Genomic DNA, 26,552 nt, shown 5'->3' with positions numbered 1-26,552 from the left:
CATCTTGTAGCGGCCCTTTGAACCTTTTCAATCTTGTCTATATGCTCTTTGAGATGAGGACTCCAGACTACTGATGCATATTCCAGGGTTGGTCTAATGAATGATGTTATTATCCTTCTTAGCATGTCTTCATTTATGTATGTGAATGCTATTCTCATATTTGCAAGCAGTGTATACATGTTCCGTACCTTCTCGCTGATGTGGCCAGCCGGAGATAGTCTGTTATTGATAATCACACCTAGGTCTTTCTCTCTTTCTGATGTGTATAGGGCTTTATTCCTAACTTATAATCCCAATCAGGTCTTTTTCCACTTTTACCAAACTTGATTACAAGACACTTGTCCACATTGAATTCCATTTGCCATGTACTACTCCATTCATGAAGTTTATTTATTTCTTCTTGTAGCTCTTTACAAGAGTCTGTGTTAGTAATTCTCCTATGTATTTTTGCATCATCTGCAAACATATTCAGATAGCTCTCATTTCCAGTGTGTGTGTGTGTGTGTGTGTGTTCTTATCTAATTGTTCTTACCTAATTGTATCTTTACAGGAATGAGTCAAGCTCGTATTGTCCCGTGTCTTAGACCATATTTATCGAACATATCCTTAAATTTGTGAATTGTTTTGGCACACACTATTTCATTCGGTAGTGCATTCCATTGATCAATTGCTCTGTTTGGGAAACTGAATTTCCTTACGTCTTTATCACCTCTCTTCTTATGCAGTTTTTTGCAGTGTCCTCTTGCTGATGCTTCTCCATATGTTAAGTAATCATTTATGTCTATTTTCTCCTTTCCTGATATGCACTTATATAGCATTATCATGTCACCTCTTTTCCTTCTCTCCTGTAGTGTTGGTAGATTCAGTTTATTTAGTCTTTCTTCGTAGCTTAGGTCCCTTAAGCTTGGTATCCATCTTGTAGCGGCCCTTTGAACTTTTTCAATCTTGTCTATATGCTTTTTGAGATGAGGACTCCAGACTATTGATGCATATTCCAGGGTTGGTCTAATGAATGATGTTATTATCCTTCTTAGCATGTCTTCATTTATGTATGTGAATGCTATTCTCATATTTGCAAGCAGTGTATACATGTTCCGTACCATCTCGCTGATGTGTTCAGCCGGAGATAGTCTGTTACTGATAATCACACCTAGGTCTTTCTCTCTTTCTGATGTGTATAGGGTTTTATTTCCTAACTTATAATCCCAATCAGGTCTTTTTCCACTTTTAACAAACTTGATTACATGACACTTGTCCACATTGAATTCCATTTGCCATGTACTAGTCCATTCATGAAGTTTATTTAATTCTTCTTGTAGCTCCCTACAAGAGTCTGTGTTAATAATTTTCCTTTGTATTTTTGCATCATCTGCAAACATATTCAGATAGCTCTCATTTCCAGTGTTACTGTTTATATCATTTATGTACACTAGAAACATGATTGGTGCCAGCACCAAACCCTTTGGTACTCCACTAGTCACTTCTTTCCATGATGAGTGGTTTCCTCTTAGTACTGTCCTCATTTCTCTTTTTATGAGAAAGTCTTGCATCCAACAAAACAGTTTGCCTCGAATTCCTCCTTGATGGTACAGCTTCCATAAAAGTCTTTGGTGTGGTACTGTGTCAAAAGCTTTCTTGAAATCTAAATAGATACTGTCCACCCATCCTTCCCTTTCCTGTATTGTGTTTGTTACTCTGTCATAGTAGCTCAACAGATTAGTAACACATGATTTTCCTTTTCTGAAACCAAACTGTCTTTCTGTTATCATACTGTGTTCTTCTAGATGATTTACCCAAGCTTTTCTTATAAGTTTTTCTAATACCTTGCTTACAACACTGGTCAGTGATACTGGTCGGTAGTTGAGAGGATTTTGTCTATTTCCTTTCTTGAATAAGGGGACTATATTTACTTTTTTCCAAATATCAGGTAGTTTCCCTTGACTCAAGGATTTCTTGAAAATTAAAAATAATGGTTTACTTAACTCCTTTGCACATTCTCGTAACACCCAACATGAAATTTCATCAGGACCACTTGCTTTTCCTCTGTCTAATCTACTTAATTCCTCTTGTATTACTTTTTCTGCTATTTGTATATCTGGTAGTATGTGTGGACATGCATGTTCCACATATTCCCTCTCAAAATTTTTTTCTTCTGTAAAAACTAATTGGAAATTCTTATTTAGTGCTTCACAGATATCTTTCTCTTGTGTATAAGTGATTCCCTCGTCCGTGATGGATGGTATTATATCTTTTACTTTGGTTTTGCTTCTGATATAGCTGTAAAACAGCTTTGGTTGATCACTACTTTTATTTATTATATCCTCCTCAAACTGTTTTTGGGCTTCCCTCCTTATTCTTGTATAGTCGTTTCTAGCCTGTTTGTAATTATTATACGCCCTTTCACTATTGTGTCTTCTGTATCTATTCCACAACAAATCTCTTCTTTCTTTAGATTTTTTACATTCTGTATTGAACCATTTCTGTATTTTCTTATCTGCTTCTTTGTGCTGTGGGATGTACTTCTGGACTCCTATTTCATAAAATTCACAAAATTTTTTATATACAGCATTTAAATCTTGTCCTCTAAGCTCATTTTCCCAATCAACTTCTAAGAAATACTTCTTTAGGTCTTGATAATTTCCCTTTTTATAGTTTAGTCTCTTTTTGTAACTCTCATTGTTGTTTACTATGTCATATGCTATCCTGAATTTATAATTTAGTACTGCATGATCGCTTTTGCCGAGTGGAGGGTGATATATTAAACTGTCAATGTCATTTTCTTGCCTAGTAAATATTAGATCTAGCACTGAAGGTACATCAAGTCCTCTTTTTCTAGTGGATTCCCTCACATGTTGTGTTAGGAAAAACTCTTGTACGAGATCCAGGAGCTTTTGGTCCCAACAGCTTACCTAATTGTTCTTACCTAATTGTATCTTTACAGGAATGAGTCAAGCTCGTACTGTCCCGTGTCTTAAACCATATTTATCGTACATATCCTTAAATTTGTGAATTGTTTTGGCACACACTATTTCATTCGGTAGTGCATTCCATTGATCAATTGCTCTGTTTAGGAAACTGAATTTCCTTACGTCTTTATCACCTCTCTTCTTATGCAGTTTTTTGCAGTGTCCTCTTGCTGATGCTTCTCCATATGTTAAGTAATCATTTATGTCTATTTTCTCCTTCCCTGATATCCACTTATATAGCATTATCATGTCACCTCTTTTCCTTCTCTCCTGTAGTGTTGGTAGATTCAGTTTATTTAATCTTTCTTCGTAGCTTAGGTCCCTTAAGCTTGGTATCCATCTTGTAGCAGCCCTTTGAACTTTTTTAATCTTGAAGAGAGAACCTGTATTTTTTACACAGGAAAAATCATCAGAGAAATTACCAATATGCCGGGAATCGAACCCGAGACTCTCAGGTGAGAGCCAGGCTCTCACCTGAGAGTCTCGGGTTCGATTCCCGGCATATTGGTAATTTCTCTGATTTTTTAATCTTGTCTATATGCTTTTTGAGATGAGGACTCCAGACTACTGATGCATATTCCAGGGTTGGTCTAATGAATGATGTTATTATCCTTCTTAGCATGTCTTTATTTATGTATGTGAATGCTATTCTCATATTTGGAAGCAGTGTATATATGTTCCGTACCTTCTCACTGATGTGGTCAGCCGGAGATAGTCTGTTATTGATAATCACACCTAGGTCTTTCTCTCTTTCTGATGTGTATAGGGTTTTATTTCCTAATTTATAATCCCAATCAGGTCTTTTTCCACTTGTACCAAACTTGATTACATGACACTTGTCCACATTGAATTCCATTTGCCATGTACTACTCCATTCATGAAGTTTATTTAATTCTTCTTGTAGCTCTTTACAAGAGTCTGTGTTAGTAATTCTCCTTCGTATTTTTGTATCATGTAAAGGAGGTACAAGGTAGGGCAGTGGATGTGGGGGTGGCCCTAATGAATGAGGGTGAGATTTGGAAGCTTCCGGTGTTGCTGTTTGCTGATGATACAGTATTGTTGAGTGAAGATGAATGGGAGTTGCAAGGTTTGGTGAATGAATTTGGGACAGTGTGTAGGAGGAGGAAGCTGAAAGTTAATGTAAACAAAAGTAAAGTTATGGTGTTTGAGAGGAATGAAGTCACAGAGTGTGCAGTGAGGTTGGATGGTGAGGATATGGAGAATGTGAATGCATTCAAGTACTTGGGTAGTGTGATGAGTAAGGATGGAACTTTGGGGGATGAAGTACGTGAAAGGGTACAGCAGGGAAGGAAGGTTGTTGGCACACTGAAAGCAGTGATGAGAAATAGGGAGGTGAGTATGGAAGTTAAGAAGTCACTGCATGATGGTATTGTGATCCCTACCCTGACGTATGGAAGCGAGACGTGGACCTTGCAAGAGGGGAACAAGTCAAGAGTGAGAGCAGTGGAAATGAGTTACTTGAGAGGAGCATGTGGAGTGACGTGGAGGGACAGGTTGACGAATGAAGAAGTGAAGGAACGTTGTGGGGTAGATGTGGATGTGGTTGAAAAGATTAAGAGAAATACACTGAGGTGGTTTGGACATGTGGAGAGGATGGAGAATGAAAGACTGACTAAGAGGGTGTATGTAGGTGAGGTGGAGGGAGGGAGAGGGAGGGGTAGACCGAGGATGAGGTGGAGGGATGGAGTTGAGAGGTATATGAGGGAGGGGGGGGTGAGTTGGGGGGAGGGGAGTCAAATGGTGGGTGACAGAGTGACTTCGAGGCGTTTTGTCTGCGGCCACCCTTTGCGGGATTAGGGCGTCGGGCTATAGATAGATAGATAGATAGATTTTTGTATCATCTGCAAACATATTCAGATAGCTCTCATTTCCAGTGTTACTGTTTATATCATTTATATACACTAAAAACATGATTGGTACCAGCACTGAACCCTGTGGTACTCCACTAGTCACTTCTTTCCATGATGAGTAGTTTCCTCTTAGTACTGTCCTCATTTCTCTTTTTATGAGAAAGTCTTGCATCCAACAAAACAGTTTGCCTCGAATTCCTCCTTGATGGTATAGTTTCCATAAAAGTCTTTGGTGTGGTACTGTGTCAAAAGCTTTCTTGAAATCTAAATAGATACTGTCCACCCATCCTTCCCTTTCCTGTATTGTGTTTGTTACTCTGTCATAGTAGCTCAACAGATTAGTAACACATGATTTTCCTTTTCTGAAACCAAACTGTCTTTCTGTTATCATATTGTGTTCTTTTAGATGATTTACCCAAGCTTTTCTTATAAGCTTTTCTAATACCTTGCTTACAACACTGGTCAGTGATACTGGTCGGTAGTTGAACGGATTTTGTCTATTTCCTTTCCTGAATAAGGGGACAATATTTGCTTTTTTCCAAATATCAGGTAGTTTACCTTGACTCAAGGATTTCTTGATAATTAAAAATAATGGTTTACTTAACTCCTTTGCACATTCTCGTAGTACCCAACATGAAATTTCATCAGGACCACTTGCTTTTCCTCTGTCTAATCTACTTAACTCCTCCTGTATTACTTTTTCTGCTATTTGTATATCTGGTAGTATGTGTGGACATGCGTGTTCCACATAGTCCCTCTCAAAATTTTTTTCTTCTGTAAAAACTAATTGGAAATTCTTATTTAGTGTTTCACAAATATCTTTCTCTTGTGTATAAGTGATTCCTTCATCCGTAATGGATTGTATTATATCTTTTACTTTGGTTTTGCTTATGATATAGCTGTAAAACAGCTTTGATTGATCACTGCTTTTATTTATTATATCCTCCTCAAACTGTTTTTGGGCTTCCCTCCTTATTCTTGTATAATCATTTCTTGCCTGTTTGTAATTATTATACGCCCTTTCACTATTATGTCTTCTGTATCTATTCCACAACAAATCTCTTCTTTCTTTTGATTTTTTACATTCTGTATTGAACCATTTCTGTATTTTCTTATTTGCTTCTTTGTGCTGTGGGATGTACTTCTGGACTCCTATTTCATAAAATTCACAGAATTTTTTATATATAGCATTTAAATCTTGTCCTCTAAGCTCATTTTCCCAATCAACTTCTAAGAAATACTTCTTTAGGTCTTGATAATTTCCCTTTTTATAGTTTAGGCTCTATTTGTAACTCTCATTGCTGTTTACTATGTCATATGCTATCCTGAAGTTATAATTTAGTACTGCATGATTGCTTTTGCCGAATGGAGGGTGATATATTAAACTGTCAATATCATTTTCTTGCCTAGTAAATATTAGATCTAGCACTGAAGGTACATCAAGTCCTCTTTTTCTGGTGGTTTCCCTCACATGTTGCGTTAGGAAGAACTCTTGTACGATATCTAGGAGCTTTTGGTCCCAACAGCTTTCTTGGCTAACTATATCTAGAGTATTCCAGTTTATATTTGTATCGAAATCCCCAGTTAGTATAATTAATTCTGATTTCTCTTCCATTTTATGTAGTAATGATCTTAAACTCTGAATTGTACTCTCTGCCAGGTCCTCATATTCATCTGTTTCCCATTTGTCTGATCTGGGTGGCATGTACAAATTGGCTACAATTAATTTACCTTCAGATGTGTTGATCTATACTGCAATCAGTTCTACTTGTGATGGTATATCTAGTTTTATTTCATTAACTTTTAGATTTTTCTTAGTTAATATTATAATTCCTCCTCCTTTTTTTAAATTTCTGTGTCTTCTCCATATATTGTATTCCTCTAAGTTTAGTATGTCATTGGATATCCTTGGTGTTAATTTTGTTTCTGTTAGGCATATTATTTGTGGTTCATTTTCTCTGACATAATCATTTATCTCTAGTAATTTAGATACCATTCCATCCACATTTGAGTACATCAACTTTATCATCTTGTTTATATACTTGTCATGACATGGTTCTACTACCTTCCCCCTTTTTCTTCCATCCTGTTTGTGTACCTCTTTCGTACCTGTAATCCTATTACTTTGTAAAAAAAAATTTCTTCTTCTCCTCTTCTGATCTTCCCTCATTTTTTGTTTTTGCTTCCTCCCTTTTCTCTTTCAGTAATTCCAGTTCTTCTTGTGTTAGGCATCTTTTTATCCATACATTTTTGAACTCCTCTTTTTCCGTAAGATTCTTTGCATTTTTTAGTATCTCCTCCACAGTGTTTACACTCTGGAAAGTCACCTTTGGAGGTCTTGTCTTGCTTTTCTCATATTTCCCTAACCTTTTGTGTTCCTCTATGTCTTTACTACAGATTTCTTCCGATACTTCTTTCAGTAAGCTCATTACATTTGCCATCTCCTTTTTGTCTCTTGTGATCTTGTTTTTTTACTTCTTCCTCTTCTATACCAGTGATTACTATAGATTTGTTTACATCTACTGAATCTCTGACTATACCACGCTGAGTACACCGCTTCCCGTCCGATCAGCGAAGTTAAGCAACGTTGGGTCTGGTTAGTACTTGGATGGGTGACCGCCTGGGAACACCAGATGCTGTTGGCATCCCTACGTGTCAAGTGGGGTTGGTGGAGGATTAGTGCCCCTCCCTGTAAAACAATTAACTCTAAGCCCTTGGCCACCCCGTGTGGGATACATGGCGTCTGGCAATGAATGAATGAATGAATCTCTGACTAACTTCGGATTGTTTTAGATTATTCTTTTCACTTCCGTTTGAATGCTTTTTTCCTCCACCCTTGTTTCTAAGTCTTTCTTTACTTTCACCATTTCAGCATACGTGGTTTCCACATCATTTTTGTAGCTTTGCACAGCTTCATTCACCTGTGTTATCTTCTCAATACCACTGCTCTGGTCAATAAGACCGCTTACTTGCCTAATTGTCTCTGTGTCATTTTTGAACTCTTCCATAACACTCTCGTGATTGACTACTGTACTTGCCATTTCACTCACTTTCTTCCTAAAGCGTACTTAATTCCACTGTTAGTTCACTGATGGTTGTGTCTTTCTTATTGGCCTCCCTTCCTAGTTTTTCTATTTCTTCCTTTTGCAAGTGCATCTGCTTCTTTATTTCATCAATTTCATTTTTGAAAGCCATTTCTAGTTTGTTTACACGTTCAACCAGTCTACTGTGAGTGTCCACTTCAACCAGTTCTTGGTAGAGATCATCATTTTGCTTTTTACCTTTATCCCTTTTCTTTTCCAAATTTGCTTTACTAAAGTATGTATCCATTTTGCAATACTAAAAGTGCAGAGTATGTACTTACAATACCCGTGTTGTTGTAGTCTAAACAAACCTCAGATGACTCAGCGTATTCTTTGGTCTTGGTTGTCTATCCTGTTTGAACAAGTCTTGTTTAAACTTATTATTTTTTTCCTTTTAATAATGAAAATCATTTAGTCTAACCTGGTACAGAGCTTCACTCATACAAAGATACAGTACAATCCCAGTTAACCGGGTGGTTTGGGGAATTTACCTTCCCGGTTACAGATATTTCCCGTATTTCTGATTTTCAAGTCAAATCTATACAAAGGCTATCACAGCAGTAAATACAGTTCAGGTACTCACCAGTCACATTAGGGGTTACACTAAGAGATTCCGCCTGAAAAACTGCCTTGTAAACACACACCATGGTCATAACGCACGTGCGTGAATTGTCTAGCAATTTGCAGTACTGCAAATTGCACCAGTCCATTGTTTACCGAATTACTGTATTCATTATATGTACTGTACTCATAAAAATTGAAAAATAAAATAAAGAAATAAAAGCTTGAACATTTATTAGTGAACTGATGATGTGTTAAGACTGCACTGTAGAATTATCACGACACCTGTGCCCCCACGTTAGTTTTGTTTACGTTTCTCTGACCCCGACTGTTCTTCTTCTTCCCCACCTGACCTCCATCACTCCACCCCTCACCCGCCACTCAGCTATTTTGCAAGAAATAAAATAAATGATGTATGTATGAAATGCAGGCATATTATTTATTTATTTTTCTTCCAACAAAGTAAACTTTCATTCCTATTAACATTTATATTCAGTCATTAGTGTTTTATAATGTTCGCCTATTTCAAGTCAGTTGCATATGTCCAGCTTCTGTTTCAAGGTAAGCACGATACGCTTACGTTTAGTTTGCACTTTAGGCATTTTGGAGTGTACAAATTACCGTCTATCGGAGGAACACAATAGCAAGAGAGCTTGTTTACTGTATGGTGGCAAAAAACAGACTGGTGATTTTTGGAGGGTGTGGAGGATGACTGAATTCAAGTAGGGGAAAGAGGGGAAGAGGAGGGGTGGTTAAGAGGATATGCTAGGGATTTACATTAGCCGGAAATGCCTTCACCTCGCTTTGTCTGACTTCACCCACCTTCGCATGACACGATCAAACGGCGGTTTGGCGGTCCATTCAAATTGGCGTACAGTTATAAACTTACTGACATTTATACCACCCTTTGAATTTTCCCGTTTTCTGAGTACAGTACAGTATTTCGTTTCTCTGGATACCGGATAGCTGGGATTGTACTGTACTAATTTAGGTAATGCCACTGGCCGTGTTGGTCCGGTACGGAGCGCCGATGTCACACGTCCGCCTCGATTGAATCCCTGTGTGTGTGTGTGTGTGTGTGTGTGTGTGTGTATTTACCTATTTGTAGTATACAGGAATTAAGCAATGCTCGTCTTGTCCTGTCTCCATATCCACATTTATCAAGTCTACCTTTACACACATGAATGTTTTTCTCATGCACCACCTCTTTGTCTAAGTCATTCCAAATATTTAAGTATTTACCTAATATACCTAATTGTGATATACACGGAATGTACTATGCTCGTAGGTTTCCGTCGCTGTTTCTCAATAAGTTGAATTTAGTTTTAAACTCATTTAAGTTTTTAGACTGGACGATCTCTTTGTCCAGGCTATTCCATAAGTCTATACTTCTGTAAGGAAAGCTATATTTCTTGATATCCTTCAAGCAGCTTGACTTTTTCAATTCATTCCGTGTCCTCTTGTTGCTCTCTTATCCCATACAAACAGATCTTCTTTGTCAAGTTTATCTACTCCCACCATGGTCCTGAACACCGCAATCATGTCTCCCCTCTTTCTCCTTTCCTCTAACGAAGGCAAATCCAGTTTTTCCAGCCTCTCTCTGTATGACAGGTCTGTCAGACTGGGGACCATCTTGGCTGCTGTTCTTTGTATTCTCTCAATCTTGTTTATATCTTTCTTTTTGTGTGGGGACCACACTACCGCTGCATATTCTAACCTGGGGCGGATCATGGCCACTATCAATTTTTTCATCATTTCCTCATCCATATAATGAAATGCTACTCTTATGTTAGTCAAGAGTTTATAAGTCTCTCCAACTATCTTGTTAATGTGCTTTTCTGGTGACAAACTATCTTGGACCAGCACTCCCAAATCTTTCTCTTCTCTCCTTTTTGTGATTAATTTATTACCCAAAAAATAATTCAGTGATGGTCTCCTGGTACTTTTATCCATTTCCAATATTTTACATTTCTTTACATTACATTTCATTTCCCACGTCCGGCTGCAATTGTGTATCCTATCCAAGTCGTCCAGCAGTATTTTACAATCCTCCTCAACCTCTATCTTCCTCAAGATCTTTACATCATCAGCAAACAGACTTGCATAACTTTTCACTCCATCTACAATATCATTTACGTAAATCAGGAACATTACTGGCGCCAACACTGAGCCTTGAAGGACTCCACTTGTTACTTCCCTCCATCCAGACATCTTTTCCTTTATTACTGTCCTCATTTGTCTGTCTCTCAAAAAGTCTCTCATCCATTCCAGAAGTTTCCCCTTTAGTCCTCCTATATATTCTAGTTTCCACATTAGTCTCTTATGAGGTACCTTGTCAAAGGCCTTCTCTAAGTACACACAATCCACCCAACCATCTCTCTCCTGTACCACATCAATCGCTGTTGAGTAAAAGCTCAACAAGTTAGAAACACATGACCTTCCACTTCTGAATCAAAACTGACATTCAGCCAAAATATTCATCTCTTCCAGATATTTTATCCATCTGTCTTTCAGGATTCTCTCACACAATTTTGCGACCATGCTAGTTAGAGACACTGGTCTATAATTCAGGGGTTCTTCCCTGTTTCCCCCCTTGTAAATTGGTACCACATTTGCCCTCTTCCATTCTTTTGGCACTTTCCCCTCTTCCAGTGAGCATACGATTAAGCTGTGAATTTTATCCGCCAGTTGTTCTCTGCATTCCTTCAGTACCCAATTAGAAATTCCATCAGGTCCTGGGGCTTTCCTTACATCTTGAGTTTCCAGTAATTTATACACTTCCTGTACCTCCACTTTTATATCTTTCATCACCGGAACACTTCTAATCACTCCCTCCCCTTCAACAAGCTCCTTTTCTTTAGTGAAAACTGACTGGAAACGTTTGTTCATTATTTTTGCTTGCATTGCCGCATCCTTAACCCTTTAACCGCGGGCATTGATTTGCCCCGACTGGCCTCTCCCACGGGGGTTTCGACCAAAATGTAAACAAACTTTAAACCTTTATAACTCTGCACAGAATAAATCTAGCGCGAAAAATAAGGTACCATTAGAAAGTACTAACCTTCGGCTTTGCAATGATGTAGGTTTCATGATTTCTTTGACTATCACTGGATGGGCAGTGCCATTAGAAGTGAGCTATCTAAAATCACTATTTTTCGCTCACACACCATTACCTTCGCTCATACACCATTATCAAATGCCAACCTCATTCTGATAATAATACTATAAACATATATGAACACTGCACATACGATAAACACCCACTCTGTGTTCACTGAGGCAGGTAAAAGGCACTGAAATTACCCGCACTTCACTGCCACATCAGCGGTGTTTTAATCACTATTTTTCGCTCACACACCATTACCAAATGCCAACCTCATTCTGATAATAATACTATAAACATATATGAACACTGCACATACAATAAACACCCACTCTGTGTTCACTGAGGCAGGTAAAAAGCACTGTAATTGCCTGCACTTCACTGCCATATCAGCAGTGTTGTCACTCACACAGCTGGACAGATACTGATGCGTGTTTGGTCCAGGGTGGGGTGGGGGGCCCAGGGGGTGGGAGGTGGGGCCCCAGGGGGGGGAGGAGGGAGGTGGGGGTCGGCTGGAGTGAAAGAACTTAATAGCTACTCTCCCTTGAAACAATTGGCGCACGGAAAAAACGCGGGGTATTCAAAATATTCACAAACATTCGAGAATGACACCCGCGGTTTGGTCGAGTTTTTGCAATGTCATTCTGGAATGACACCCGTGGTTAAATGGTTAAAGACCTCTCCTTCTACTTTCACTTTGGTGATTCCTTCCTTTTGTTTCAGTTTGCCATTAACAAATCTATAAAACAGTTTCGGTTCATCCTTGCATTTGTCAATTATACCTTTTTCAAAATTCCTTTCTTCTTCTCTACGTATTCTTGTGTATTCATTTCTTGTTCTTTTATATTCTTCCTTTGTTCTGTTGTTACCTCTCTTTCTCCAATTGTTCCACGCCTTATCTCTCTCGTCTTTTGCTATCATACACCTTCTATTAAACCACTCCTTTTTCCTGTTTTCTTTCCCTCTTACTCTTGGTACAAATTTTTCCACTCCCAAATTATAGAGGTCTAGAAAGATATCCCACTTCCTCTGTATCTCTCTTGTTTCTCTGAATTTTCTCCAATCTGCATTTTCAAAAAAGTTTCTCAATCCTGTAATATTTGCTTTCCCAAAGTTGTATCTTCCCTGTCTATGAAGCTCGTCTCTTGGCTCGACATTTCCGATTAACATCTGGAACTCAATGACCACGTGATTACTTTTTCCCAAAGGACAGAGATATTCCAATGATTCTATTACATCGGGTTCTTTGGTGAACAGTAAATCTAACCTTGCTGGTGTGTCCTCACCTCGAAACCGTGTCTCTTCTTTGACCCACTGCGTCATCACATTATTCATTATCATATTTAATAATATAGTGCCCCACGAATCCTCGCCACCTCCCGAATACCATTCCTCCCAGTTCACCTCTTTGCAATTAAAGTCACCCACCAAAATTATATTATTGCTTTTCTCAATTATTTTTTGCAAATAGCTAGCAATATCTGACAACATCTCATGGTATTCGTCATCCTTCCATGCTCTTGTCTTTGGGGGAACATACACTACCGCCATATCTCTCTTAACATTCTCTCCAGTTTCTAATTTCATATATATCACTTCAGCCCTGCCTTCTCCCATTTCCACAGTATCTACATTTATGTTGTTCTTCACTGCTATCATCACTCCTCCTCCCTTTTTTTCTTTTCTGTCTTTTCTCCACAGTTTGTATTTACCATCTCCCAAATGAACATCAATATCTTCTCTTCATTTGGTCTCTACAAAGCACATGACATCAGGTTCATGTTCTCTCAAGAAATCGTTAATTTCGATCCTTGTCGATATGAAACCATCAACATTAGTATATATCACCTTCAAATTATTTTTGACGTTTTTAATACCCTCTTCTCTCTTACTCTTTGTCTGTACCACTTCCTCAACTTCTGATCTTTCACAACCATCCCCCTTAGTTTCCTTCACTTCTATTTCCTTAAATACCATTTCCTTACTTTCATATCCAATACTCTCCAAAAAAAAAGTATTACATTCTTCCTATGTCCTCTTATCATTTTTTTCCTTTACTTCTTCCTTTAATGATTTTAAAACTTCTCTTTCTTCTTCATTCAGATCTTTTCTTATTATAATATTTTCCATCCCCGCCTCTTTGCTTAATTTCCAGGTCACTTTAAGTATCTCATTATTACACTTTCTGATGTAAACTTGACTCTCATTGGTCTTGTTTCCCCTTTCTTATAAGGCCCTATCCTCCTCACTTCCTCAATTTCTTTTACCCACTTGTCTCCTTCGGGGTCAATCTTGCCTAATATTCCTCTCACCAGGTTCGTGTCTCTCTCAAGTCTTACGAACCTAACCTTTTCTTCCTCTTCCCTGTTTCCAAATACTACCACACATCTGCTCCTTTCTACAGTTTCTCTCACTATTTTCTCTTTTTTCTTCAGTATTTTCACTACATTTTCTTCCATTTCTTTCTTGTTCATTTCCCTTTCTTCCTGGATGATCTCTCTTAAGCTGACCACTTCTCTCTGTTCTTCTTCTACATGTGCCCACTTTGCCTTATGTTCTTCTAATACATTACTCACCTTCTCTGTTTTATTAGTACTCTCTTCTAGTTTCCTCCTCAATTCAACATTTTCCCGCTTCAAATTCCTAATCTCTTCATTCGCTGTTTCATTGGATTGGATCAGACTCTGTATGGTAGTTTCCGTATTTACGGACACATCCTTTATCACTAGATTCTCTACTTTCTTTTCAAGTTCACTAATCCTCATAATTAATGTTTTAACCAGGTCTATAACATTGGTATTTGCATCAAATCCTTGAAATTCTAGTCCCTCATTGTTTACATTTTCGGCCAGTTTGACTTCGGTTAAATACCAAAACAGCTGTTACCGAAAAAAACTAAAAACATTCATGTACAGTCTAGCCAATAAATCTTTACATTTTTGGTGGTCTATTAACTCTCATTATTTTAAATTTAAAACAAGACCTTAGGAGACAGGACAGACAAAATTCCTGAAACTACTTAAGGTTAGCAGCGATGGCTGGGACGTCTGCTCTCTTCGGCTGTTTGTCCGTGTGTGTGTGTGTGTGTGTGTGTGTGTGTGTGTGTGTGTGTGTGTGTGTGTGTGTGTGTGTGTGTGTGTGTGTGTGTGTGTGTGTGTGTGTGTGTGTGTGTGTGTGTGTGTGTGTGTGTGTGTGTGTGTGTGTGTGTGTGTGTGTGTGTGTGTGTGTGTGTGTGTGTGTGTGTGTGTGTGTGTGTGTGTGTGTGTGTTGTTTATGGTGAGGTGTGGAATGTGACTATGTTCTGCTGTCCAGTTTGTGAGAAGGGTCACTGTAGATTTGACTGGGGCTATGTTGAGTGTGTTTGTGGCAAACCATTCATGTACTGCATTGAGGTAAGGTTGGAGGATGTGTGCGGCTGTGTTTGCATTTTGGTGTATACATGTAAGTGTTATGTCGTCTGCATAGGTGTCATAAAGACTTTGTAGTTACTTGTAGAGAAGTATATTTTAGACTTGTGGTCGAGCGGCTTTTATATCTTGTAGTAGTTTCCCCACCAGATGTCATGTAGTGACGGGAGAGGTAAAGAATAGTATGGGACTATTTTTATTTGTCTTGGAAATATTAAACAGGTATAATAGTATAAGTCCTGGGTAGCTACCTCCCTGTCTCGCTATCTCTCTCTCTCTCTGTTCTAAGACTAATCTCCGTCTCGACCTCTCTCTAGGGTCGCTTGTCTCCTTCTAAACTCTCTTTCCTAACATCTCGTGTAGTAGGGTGTGTGTGTCACGTATGTTCCTCATGGCAACAGAACTTTCTCACGAGAGGACTGCTGACAGCTAACTGAATCATCTCCTTACTGGCCGCTGTCGTCAGCTTTCCTCCGTGTAAGCGTTTAGCGCTGCTCGCTTCTCGCAAACACAACACCTTCTCATCATTTGACTTCCTGCTTCTATCTGTCTCTCTATCTATCTATTTATCTATCTATCTATTATGTAGTCCTATATTTGCTCGGCCGCGCGAAAATGACGTACCATCGACATTTAATAGTTATAATATATTAATACATACTACATACACATTATAATGAACTTATAAGCTAATTAAGTGAAATACATAATATTGTAAAGTAACATAATTGTATGAATATTGTATACATATATTATTCATAGTAAATAGTGATTATTCAGTAATATTACATTTTAAATAAGTTGAATACATATTGGAATAAATGCATTAAAGTAAATTATTTAACTGTAATACAGTATGTACTTGGGTTATTATAGTGAAATGCATACATGCAAGAATAAAAATAGTTTAAAATTAAGATTATTGTAAGAGTTATTAATATTTCATTTAAAGATAATGGTACTGGTCTGCCATATATGGGTCATTCTTCTTTGTGTTATTAATATTATTATTATTATTATTATTTTTTTTTTTTTTTGTTTATATATAATTAATACTATATACAAAATATATACACTTCATTCAGGGTGGTTAACTGTGATGTTAACTCTCCCCCCACTAAACAATGACTCCAAATTAGCAATTCTTGCATGCATTCTGTGCATGGCCAACAGCAATACTGCAACCACAATGCAGATAATTATAAAGACAGAAGGTGCTTGGCTATACACATAATATGGGTTGAACATACTCAAACTCAAATCTTCCCAGGGCTTCATTGTTTCATTGATCAGCTGCATAGTTTCAAACTTAGGTGAAGTCAGCTTAATACTTGTGCTCATGTTTAAGTCCATATCAGGCAGTGGGTGGAAATGTTTGTGTGTATGGTTGATAATGGCGTAGTGATTGATGGTGGAAAAAGTAGACATGGATGGTGTAAATACCGCACAGTAGTCTGGTGCTATGTATAATCCTGAGGCTGATGTATGAGATGGTGGTATATCTGGACAGACTATGTAAACTGATGTGTTATGAGGGAAATAAAAACTGCGAGTGTCCAATGCGTTGATGGTGTACAAGTTTATCTGGAGCAAAAGTGAAGTTGCAATGATGATGAATATTGTTATTGCTGATGACAGCCATTTCACAAGGGACCGTATCAGTAGGCTGAAACGTGAAAATGTACGCAGGACAAAGATGAACAGCATGTAAGGATAAAGTGCACTTTCGCTCAATCGTTGACTCACTTGCGAAAGTGACAGTGTCTCTGCTCTTGGAGACCATGATGAGTTCGGTGTCTGTGTTGATGTTGATGATGACTAAAGTGTTGTTGTTTCTATAGGGGAAGGGGTGTATTTGGTATACTGTGAACAGGTCTTCCGTGATGAATGGTACATGAACTATCACAGATGTTGGTGTTAGTGTTGCTTCCAAGTAAGGGTAATATTGCATAAATTCCCTACTGCGGAACAATGGCTTCAATTTATGTGTATGTATGCCTTGACTAACTATCTGACGTAGCTCATGAACTGGGAGTAAGTCATTTGTGATCTTGCCATCACCAGCATTCGAAATTCCTTGCATAAGTGCCCTGAAATGATCTCTAGTGTTCTCTAATTGTAGTAGAATCGTGTCAATATGTTCTGTGATGATGGAGAAGTGCTGGAAAAGGGTAACGTTACCCTCCAAGTCATTTATTTTATCTATACTCTCGAGAGCTACGTTTTCTGCTTGTTTCAGATTTTTCACAATTATTTTCATTGCCGAAGTTCTGTCCTGTGATGAATTTATCTTGGTATGTTAGTACCTGAGCTATCTTATTAAATTTTTTGTTTATTTCTTTAAGGTCATCCTCTGTAGCCAATCCAAAGATGTTCCCAAGAATTGCGCCGCCCAGATCGAACAAACCGCGCTTTTGGCGAGTACGTGTGATGTTGTTCCTGTCGCTCAGCACCTCTGTTCCATAAGATGGGAGATCTTGGATCATGACGAGCATAGTTGACTTCGCCTGTTCTAGTTTCCATTTCGCTAACTTCACCATTTCATCCACTTCCTTGGTGATATGTGATTGTGAAACATAATTCCCTATCTTGAAGTCCAGAGTTCGCATCGGCGTCGCAAGTCTTTCTATATAAGTAGGTAAGTCATACAAGTAATCTAGACTTATTTCAGTACTCATGACGTCCTTGACGATTGTAGTCGTGGCCGTTGGAGCTATGAGGCATCCTTGTCGTACTATATGCTTGGGGTCTAGGTGCGCATATACCCTTACTATGTATAGGAGAATCCATAGCATAAGTCCCTTCATCGTAACCTACCTAAAAAAAAAAAAAAAAATCTATTAATTTCCTATAAAGCTGTGGTTGATGATAGTGATGATGTGCGTTACGGTTGGCTGTTATTTCATTTATAGAAAGAGTTTAAATCGATATTTAATTCTCGTAAATGATGTACTGTAGATTTCATTGGAATAGTTGCACCTATGTTCGATTGTTTGGTATATGACCTTTAATTTCTTTTTTGTAATCATTGTTGTGTTCTTGCTTGGTTTCTTGAGGTACGTGCACCTGTTCGGTTGTATCCGAGGCTGAATAATTATGTGATAATTCCCTTGAAACTCGTTTTCTTAAATGGTCAATATGAACTTGTTTTTCCTCGCCACTTGAAAGTGACTTAATTAAAACTTTGTTTGCCTTTATGTTAATTACTCTGTATGGGCCCTCAAATTTAGGGATAATTTATTGTCTCTCGTATGAATGACTCCGTAAACAATGTCTCCTAAGCTGATAGGTGAATCTTTTGCCTTTTTGTTAAATGCCTCCGTCATTTCTTCCTTGGACATCGTTAATTGTTTTTGCACTCTTTTGTGTATGTCCTGGAATTCACGTAAACGGAGTTTAGAGTAATCATCGTAATTGTATATAGGCATGCTGTCACCTTCTAGGAGCTCATATGGTAATTTTTTATCTGTGCCATATATAATGAAATGTGGTGTGTCACCAATGGATTTATTTATAGACCCATTAATGGAGGCCTCTACTGTGGGAATCCAATCATCCCAGCTTGCATAATTTTCACTGAGAATGTGTCGTAGCACATCTAATACCTTTTTATTTTGTCTCTCTACCAACCCATTCGATGCTGGGTGATAGGCCAAAACGTTAACCTTTTTAATGTTGTATTGTTTACATATTTCTTGTAAGATCTCAGAATTAAATTCTCCTCCATTATCACTTATTAATACCTTTGGGGTAGTAAAGCGACATATTACATTATCTGTTATTGCCTTTGCTACTGTCTCTGCTGTCTTATCTTTAATTGGAGCTAAAATGACATAACGGGAAAAATGATCCGTTGCTACGAATAAGTATAGGTTATTATTGTATGATAATGGCATCTTGAGTAAATCAACAGCGACAACGTCCCATGGTTGATGTGGTACTGGGTAGTTACCCATCGGTGCAGGTGTGATTGGGTATCCTTTGTGTTTCGCACATGATTCGCATCTGTCTATATGATTGTGTATATCTCTTCGTAATGAAGGCCAGTAATATAATAGCTGGGCTTGGTTGAATGTCTTATCCTTTCCAGGGTGTCCTGCATGTGGGCTGTCGTGTATCATTCGTAATACTTGGGGTATCATGTCATTAGGTACTACCAACTGGTTAGTATTTCTTTGGCGTTTTGGTTGTTTAGAGTTAATTTTGTATAATGTATTATTGACCATTGTGAATTGTTCAAGTGGGACATGCAGTTTGGGTAATTGTATGTCATCTCCACTTTCTAACTTGTATATTACTTTTGACCATACTGGGTCAAGTCTTTGTGCCTTTGCGATATCCTCGTGGTTTGGGATATTTCCTTTGAGATCTAACGCCGCAACCTGAATTGTGTTCGGGTTCCTAGATAATGCGTCAGCTACTATATTCATTTTACCTTGTATATAATGTATTTGTACATTGTAGTTTTCAACTGTACATTTCCATCTTGCTCTCCTCCCAGAAAGGAGTTTTTCTTTAAACATACCCACCAGTGGTTTATGGTCGGTGAATAAGTGGATTTCGTAACCATATACCAAATCTCGAAACTTTTGTAATGCAAAAATCACTGCAAGTGCCTCTAAGTCTGTAGTGCTATAATTTTTCTCCGCACCTCTTGTTTGTCTGCTGGCAAATGCAATTGGTTGATTCTTTCCTCTTTTATCTTCCTGCATCAGTACAGCCCCTAATCCTTTAACTGATGCGTCTGTACAAATAAGAAATGATTTCGTGTAATCTGGATATGCTAAACAAGGTGCATTCGTTAGTTTAATTTTTAGATTGTTAAATGCCCTTTTTGTTCTTCTTCCCATTGGAATACAGCATCTTTTTTGAGTAGTTGGAATAGAGGGAAGGCTATATGAGAGAACTGTGGTACGAAGGACCTATAGTACCCAGCCAGACCTAAAAATTGTCTAACTTCGTCAGTCGTAGTGGGTTCAGGAAAATCTCTCACTGCCTGTATTTTGTCATCAGTGGTGTGAATACCATCAGAACTTAATTTGTGGCCTAAGAAATTTATTTCCTTAAAGCAAAATTTGCATTTAGAAAGTTTAATTTTTAATCCAGCATCACTAAGCTTTTGTAAGAGTAAGTCTAATTTCCTGAGATGATCCTTAATATTCTTCGTTGCGATAATAATATCGTCAAGATAAACAAATATTCCTTGTCCTAAAATTCCGGACAATACGTAATTCATAAGACGCTGGAACCCCCCCCGGGCTGTCCTCAGTCCCATTGGCATTCTTGTATATTGATAATGGCCTCTGTTTGTTGAAAAGGCAGTGTATTTACGTGACTCCTGAGATACCGGAATCTGATAGTATCCGTTTAGGAGATCGATGGTCGAGAATATATTATTCTCAGGACCAATATTCTGTAGAACATCACTTAGCAATGGCATGGGAAATCTGTCTGGGATGGTGTGATTATTTAGTTTACGGTAATCTACTACCGCACGCATTTCTCCATTTCTCTTGGGCACAAAGAAAAGGGGAGCGTTCCACGGAGAAACTGAAGGCTCAATAATTCCAAGCTTTAACATTTCATCGACATACTGATTTGCAAGTGTACGTTGGGAGTGTGGTATGCGATAAGCTGGTACGAAAATTGGTGGTGTTTCTGGGTGCACATTAATCATGTGATTAATCAAGTTAGTACACCCTAATCGTTCTCCGGGCAAGGCTACGGTGTCCCTGTGTGTTTCCAGCAGGGTTAACAAATCATTTTCTTCGTCAAATTCACCTGAGTGAATTAAATTCTCTTTTATTCTTTCTCTATCCGTAGATTTTATCTCACTTGTTACTCCACCAATATTTATTTCCTTCACAGGGGCGAAACATTTTTCAATATTAACTATGCAAGTTCCCTTCTTCAACTGAACTTCCCCATTCATGTGATTAATAATGAATATCTGAGTTAGCCCTTCGTCGTTCGTATGACATAATGCGTTTTCTACTGACAATCCTTTTACTTTACATAATTCTTCTAAGACAAGAACAGTACTATTCCGTAATTTGCTCTTTATGGTAACCTTCATGTATGAATTAGGTGGTATAACCAAATCATTAGTGAGATGGGCTGGAAAAATTGATAAATCAGTACTGTTATCTGAGTCACTAATTCTGGAGGATGGGGTTGCTGGTGTAAGTGGATCTATACACTCATCTGTTTGTGTATGTTTGTTTAAGCCTTTAATATTACCAATTCTTTTTGGCTCTCTTCTACCAATCGGTGAGGGCTCTGAAAGTATTTCCTCTATAAATTCATTATCAAAGTCTATTCCATTCATTTGTGGGAGTATAGTTATGTTCTCAGTTCTCATGGATCTTAAGCCCAGTAACATATGAGCCTTAATTGCTAAGTTTTCAACGATATAGAACAATGCAGAGAATGGTCTTGTAGTTTCTGTGAAACTGAGATTTAATCTTATCATACCTTTTACTGTAATCTCTTGACCATCTACTGTGTTTAATTCTAAATCAGCTTCATCCAGAAAAGTTACTTTCTTTTATTTTTAAGAATTCTATTTAGTTCTTCATGTGTTATTAAGTTCACTGGAGAGCCTGTATCTAAAAATAAGGAAACGTTTTGATCCTCACATACAGCTGGTATCAAGATACACTCATTTCCCAACATGCCTCCTATGTGAAGTTTAACCTTGTTCTTCTTTACGTTTGTTCGTTTTTTGTCATGACTTGGTCTTCCCGATTTGAACATAGACACAATTTTTTCTACTGTTTTGCAATCACTAGTCCAGTGCCCTTGGTATCTATGATGCCTACAGTAAGGACCAAACCCTTGTGTCTTTTGATTATCCTCTTTTGCCTTGATAAAGCATTCATACCTTGTGTGTCCTGGTTTTGCACAGTAATGACACAGAATGGACCTATCCCTTGACTGTGACCTACGAGGTGATTTCCCATAAAAAGTGTTGTTTATAGCGCGAGACCTGCTCGGGCTGCGAAACTTATGAAACTGCCTGTAGGAAGGCGTGTGGGAACGAGGTCTAGGCGTCTTTGCTTGTTTGGGCTGCCTCATTTCAGGTCGCGATCGATTTTGTTCTCTGTTTGGGGTCGGTGTTGATGTTTTCACAGCTGATACTGTCTCAGGTACCCTGATTCTACCAGAATGTGCATGTGTGTCGACCACACCTGCTTTACTGCACTGCATCTCTACCTCGTTCATTAAGTCTAGTAAGCACATTCCAGGGATGTACGCGATTGTTTTGGCGATCTTAAGGGTTCTATCAGGTAATTTACACAAGGCAGCTACATAACCAATGATGTCCACGACGAGGTCTGGGGACATCTTTCCATCATCTGTTATCCACTTAGAATTCTCCAGAGTAGCTAATAGGGTTCTCTTGATTGTGGAGACATCAGCAGTTATTTCACTGAGCACATGGTTTGTAGTGTGCTCCTTACAAGATCTACAATTTTATGTAATTCTGGAATTATACCTGGCAAGAAGTTCATACCTCCAGAAAATTTCTTCAGAAATTCAGTTTTAAATTCATCATATGTCCTAGCACGATGTAGCTTATCGGAGCGCAATAAATTGCTTGCTGGACATCTTTCCTGGCTTATGCAAGATGAAAAAATAGCAATTTTCTCTTGTTCATCTAGTATGTGGCGCTTGATGAACATTTGTTCGCACTGACTGATTAATGAAATGACATCAATGCGATCCTTGTCTGTGCCAGAGAATTTTGGGGCAGTCTTATCCTCGTGATACACAAAAACGTGAGGTGTGGTTTTTAGATCAGCAGTATTTGTTTTTGATTCATATTTAATGATTGCCCTGTTAATTCAACTTGTACGAGTTTATCGTTATGTGAGGGAATGGTAGAATATGTATGACCGGACCGGTGAACCCTGTTAAGTATATTGGCATACGTATTTAAGGCAGCTGCGAAGTCGATACTCTCAACGTCTGAAGGGGTTTCCCACTCATCATCCGAAACTCCCATATTTGTTTCCTTATCTATAACGTGTGGTGTGGGTTGTACAATGGGTGGGCTGTCTCTTAATTGTGAGTCTGATGTTGTGGCAATTTGTGTGTCATCTGGTATTAACGTGGGTGGTTGCGAAAATATTCCTGTCATTAAGATATGATGTTATGAAATACGCCTCTTGTTTATTTATGTCCTAGCAAACTAGATGATTAAATAAGTTGAATATAGCTAATTTTAGCACTGAGAAGAAATGAGCAAGTATAATTTTACCCACTTGATACAGATCGTAGAGGTGTGTCGATACAAAAGTCGATCTCGGAAGAAAATACAGGTTTGATTGAAGATCTCTTGATAATTCTAGTGGTGTGTTGATGGACGATATTACTCAGGAAACTCCATGGCCTGGTATTTGTAGTGGTTAACGGCTGTCCCAGGCAAACCTCAACATAGAACGTCGAATTTCCAACTTAACTGTGAAAATAAGTGAATATGAGTAGGAGCTATGTGAATAATGAGTAATGAGTAGTGGGTGAGAAGTGCCTGGTGTCAGTCACACGTTGCTTGGCATGGCAGACTCGCGTTGTGATGTCATCTCAGCACATGGTGACGTCGGCTTCCCACACTGGTAGCTGTGGTGAGTGAATGAGTAGCGATGAGTAACTTGAGTGAAGACGAGTGAGGAAGATGAGTTGTAAATCGTGTCTCACTCTTCGTTTGTTTGTTCCCTTTATTCTATGTGGAAGTTTTCTCTGTCCTTTTCTCTAGTGATTTATTCGTTGTGGGATGAAGACTGCCGCTACTTGTAGGTGCGTGTAGAAGATTATACAGACGACGTAGAGTTGTTAATTGTAGTTGATTGTAGATGGCTGTAGTTGATTGTAGATGGCTGTAGACTTTGTAGAACTGAAGCTAACCTTGTAGTCTCGGTTGCTTTTGTAGAAATTTGCTTTTAATTCGGAGACGATGTCCGCAGATTTGCTGGTTTGTCGTTAAGCTACTTGCAAGGCGTCGAGTGATCTCTTGACCTCTGCATCAGCGTAATGATCTGGGAGACGGAGGGGGCAGGAGCTGATATTGTTGGTTGTTGTCAATCTTGATATTTTGTAGGAATTTAATGTTGATTCGTAGACGAGGTTCGTATACGTTCGCTGCCACCAAATGTCATAAAGACTTTGTAGTTACTTGTAGAGAAGTATATTTTAGACTTGTGGTCGAGCGGCTTTTATATCTTGTAGTAGTTTCCCCACCAGATGTCATGTAGTGACGGGAGAGGTAAAGAATAGTATGGGACTATTTTTATTTGTCTTGGAAATATTAAACAGGTATAATAGTATAAGTCCTGGGTAGCTACCTCCCTGTCTCGCTATCTCTCTCTCTCTCTGTTCTAAGACTAATCTCCGTCTCGACCTCTCTCTAGGGTCGCTTGTCTCCTTCTAAACTCTCTTTCCTAACATCTCGTGTAGTAGGGTGTGTGTGTCACGTATGTTCCTCATGGCAACAGAACCTTCTCACGAGAGGACTGCTGACAGCTAACTGAATCATCTCCTTACTGGCCGCTGTCGTCAGCTTTCCTCCGTGTAAGCGTTTAGCGCTGCTCGCTTCTCGCAAACACAACACCTTCTCATCATTTGACTTCCTGCTTCTATCTGTCTCTCTATCTATCTATTTATCTATCTATCTATTATGTAGTCCTATATAGGAAGCTATATGTATCTGTGGTGTGTGGGGTGTGGGTATGTCTTGCATGTATGGTTAAAACGTGTAGGGGACAAAACGGATCCTTGAAGGACACTATTTGTGAAGTATCTGATGACTGCCCATCAAATGTCACACATGCACATCTCCCTGCTAAGTAGTTGCCAGCCATCTTTTTGTGTTACTTTGCATGTTTGTGTTGAATATTTTATTTGTGAGGTTTTGGCAGGGGATGGCATCAAAAGCTTTGCTAGTCTACTGTGACTAGGAGTGTTCCATGTGGTGACCTAGCTGAAATACCATAAAAACTCTTTGTATAAAGTCTGTAAGTAGAGTGTTTGTGAAATGGAGTGGCCTAAAACCACGTTGTGATGGGGCTCTAAGGATGTGAGGTGTTACTACTTGTAATACTAGTCATTTCGTGACTTTGGAGGGGTGCAGAGGAGTGTGATGGGGCAGTGTGAGAAAGGTAGCATGGGGTCTTTGTTGGGTTTGGGGATAGTGATGATAGTATCATGATTCCAAATGTTGGGTATTATGATGCATGAGTTGCTATAGTTTGATATGTTGGTGAGTGGTTGTATGCTTTGTGGTCTAAGATGTTTATGGTGTATTTTGCTTATGCTGTCTGGACCACTGGCAGATGAGGCTTGAGTTGCTAATGATGTGCTTCTTTTGGTTGTAAGTGAAGGGTGCAAGGTCTGGGTCTGTGGGGAACTGTCTCTTGCATCAGATGACATGTCGGTCATCATGATGGGGATTTAGATGACTGACATGTGAAAAGTGATTGATTAGAGTATTTGCTTGTTGTTTGATTGAGGGTATGGTGTCTGTTGTTGTGATGGCAGCGTGTGATTGTGTAGTACTGCTGTTGGAGAGTGTGATGCTGTTTAGTGTTTTGTAGAGTTTGCTGGTGCTTGTTTTGTGATCACAAGTTTGGAGATAATTATTCCAATTTAGTGTTTATTGTTCTGATATTTCATTGTTTATTTCAGTGTTGAGTACTGTACTTGTATTTGCTGTACAGTGTCTTGTTTACAGGGTGTTGGAGAGCATTGTAGTGTGCCGTGTTGACTGATGACGCCAAGAATTTCTGGTATGAAGTTGGGGTTATGTCTCTTTCTGTTGCCTCTAAGGATGTGTCTTTTGTCTGTGTTTTGAATAATTGTATTGAAAGGATGCACAGCGGTCTTGATGTTTGTGATGGGTGTACTGTTTAATGTTTCAAAGTGTTGTTCTGTTTCAGTTGTGGCGACTTCCCAGTTGGCTCTCTTACAATTAGTGTATGTGTGTCTGTGGCCAGCTGGGGTGATTCTGGTTCTGGTAGTGATGATGATCGGTATGTGGTCAGAGCCAAGGTCTTTGACCACTGTCCAGGATGTTGTGGGGAAGAGGTTTGGGGAGCAAAAGGTGATGTCTGGGGATGATGGGAGGAAAAGGGCTTGGTGTGGGATAAGGGTATGTTGATGGAGATTGCTGAAAAGATTATCTGTTTGGGATTGTAGTACCAGCCCTCTGTCTGCGTTGGGGTTGTTGACATGCCAGGCTGATGCCGTGGTGTTGAAATCGTCACCCAGGATGATGTTGGATACATTAATGATGAGGTGTATTTGAGGAGAATAATTGTGTGGTACTGTGGGGGATGACTGGGGGGGAATGTATGTATTGGCGATTGTTATCTGTGATTTGTTACCAGTGCGTATTTTAATTGATTGTATTTCTGTTGTGGTGTCATGTGGGAGGAAAAGTGATTTTCTGTGTGCACTAGTAACTGAAAAGTTGATGGACTGGTGTACCAGGGTGGAGTTAACTGCCACCGCCGTCGGCCCAGCCTTGTCTGATGGTGGTAACATTTTGAAACGTAAGTGTTTTT

General features: G+C 38.8%; 1 protein-coding gene and 1 pseudogene across 1 annotated transcript in view; one reads left to right on the top strand and one right to left on the bottom strand.

Annotated features, from left to right (window-relative positions):
• LOC145417306 (uncharacterized) overlaps positions 1–26,552 on the bottom strand; it is a 564,754-nt gene that overhangs the window by 194,229 nt on the left and 343,973 nt on the right. The window lies entirely within an intron of this gene.
• On the top strand, positions 7,364–7,482 carry LOC145417621 (5S ribosomal RNA; annotated as a pseudogene).

The sequence above is a fragment of the Coenobita brevimanus genome, chromosome 110, assembly GCF_032717465.1.
Source record: "Coenobita brevimanus isolate Jiangsu-jjx chromosome 110, ASM3271746v2, whole genome shotgun sequence".
Classification (NCBI taxonomy): domain Eukaryota; kingdom Metazoa; phylum Arthropoda; class Malacostraca; order Decapoda; family Coenobitidae; genus Coenobita; species Coenobita brevimanus.
The sequence above is the reverse complement of the archived record's forward strand: the minus strand, read 5'-3'. Positions and strand labels throughout refer to the sequence as shown.